Here is a 2,090-nt window from a genome sequence, read left to right as displayed (position 1 = left end):
ATTCTTCTAGGTATTTAAGAAATCAGAGATATATGGTTTTTTAATTTAATTTAATTTTATGTGTATGCGTGTATTGCCTGCATATATGTAAGTGCACCCATGTCATGCAATGCCTGCGGAGAACAGAAGAGACTGATAGATCACCTGGAACTGGTGTTACGGACAGTTGTTAGCTGCCATGTGGATGCTGGGATTCGAACCAGGGTCTTCTGCAAGAACAATCAGTGTTCTTAACTGCTGAGCCATCTGTCCAGCCCTTATCATTTTTATTTTATGTGTATGCATATTGCCTATATGTATGTAAGTACACCTGTGTCATGCAATACCTTCAGAGGGCATTGGATCCCCTGGAACTGAAGTTAAGGGTGGTTGTTAGCTGCCATATGGGTGCTGGAAATCGAACCCAAGTCATCTGCAAGAGGGTCCTCTGACTAGTGCTCTTAACCGTTGAGCCATTTCTCCAGCCCCACTTTCTTTCTAAAAAACAAAGAAAGCAAAACAAAAAAACTAAGTTTCTCACTGGCCTACAACTTGCCAAGTGAGCTAAGGTGACTGGTTATTGAGCCTCAGGGATCTGCCTGTCTCTGTCGCCCCAGTGCTGGGATTTCAAGAGCTCATCTCAATGATTTGGGATTTCGTTTGGTCTTTGTGTGAAAACCTGGGTTGTGGATATCTCCTTGTAGGTGTGTTTTTCTGCATCACATGAACATGATCTATGGAGATGGGTCTTCTGAACCTGACCATATGTGTTTCTAGGTATAGACATCTGTGTGGGTGCATTTCTCTACAGATTTTTTGGTCTTTGTGGGTGTGTGTACATGTAGTCCTGAGAGGATGAGAAAAAAGAGAGGGGCTGGAGGGAAGAAAAGAGGGAAGGAAGGAGTGAGCATTTGCTGAGGGAGCCCCTGCCTAGAAGCCCATGTGGCTCCACACATTATATTTCATGTAGCTGATAATTGATTGTCCTGTAGATTTAGGAAGTTCTCCTTTTAAAATACCTTTATTGATAAAAAGCCAGATGTGGTGGTGCACACCTTTAATCCCAGCACTTGGGAGGCAGAGGCAGGAGTATCTCTGTGGGCTACACAATGAAACACTATTTCAAGAAATTAAAAAAAAATTTTTTTAAAGAACAGAGGGGCTGGAGAGATGGCTCAGGGGTTAAGAACACTGACTGTTCTTGCAGAGGACCCAGGTTCAATTCCCAGCACCCACATGGTGGCTAACATCTGCCTGTAACTCCAATTTCAGGAGATCTGATGCCTCTTCTGACCTCTATGGGCATTGCACGACACGGGTGCACTTACACACATGCAGGCAACACATTCATACACATAAAATAAAAATAAAATATGTTTTTAAAAACAGAAAAAAGAAAAGTTTAGTTTTCACAATGTCACCTTTTTTTGTCCACTGCGACTACCTCTTTTCGCGTGTCCTTTCTCTCATCTGATCTTTCCTTTTCTCAGATGCCTTTCTCATTTGGTTTGGTTTGGTTTTCTTCCCTTTTCCTTAGCCTTCCGGTTCTAGTCCCTTTCTCCACTGGAGTTTTCCCTTTTTCTTTTAGCTTTCAGAACTATCTCCATACACACTCTAGAAACACCGATTTTGTAATCCAGGAAGGGCATTTCTTTTTTTTTTAATGTTGTTACTTTATTTTTTATTTTATTATTTTTATTTTATGTGTATGCATATATTGCCTGCATGTAGGTGTACCCATGTGCACCCATGTGGTGCAATGCCCACAGAGGTCAGACGAGGCCATCGGATCCCCTGGGATTCGAGTTACAGACAGTTATTAGCTGCCATGTGGGTGCTGGGATTCAAACCTGGGTCTTCTGCAAGAACAACCAGTGTTCTTAACCACTGAGCCATCTCTCCAGCCCAGGAAGGGCATTTCTTACTAGATTCATGTTCAAGACTCAGCCAGGCTTTTGTCTTCACTGTCGCTGCACAGTCAGTTCACTTATTGATGCAACAAATTTGAATCCGGTACTTTTGTTTGCATTAGAAGCATTGTTCTATTTGATACTAAACAGAAAAAAAATAACAAAAACAAAAACAGAACTGCCCTTGAGAGCGATTCCATT

Source organism: Nannospalax galili, unplaced genomic scaffold (assembly GCF_000622305.1).
Source record: "Nannospalax galili isolate Female #2095 unplaced genomic scaffold, S.galili_v1.0 scaffold341, whole genome shotgun sequence".
In the NCBI taxonomy this organism is placed as follows: Eukaryota; Metazoa; Chordata; class Mammalia; order Rodentia; family Spalacidae; genus Nannospalax; species Nannospalax galili.
Note: the sequence above shows the minus strand (reverse complement) of the source record.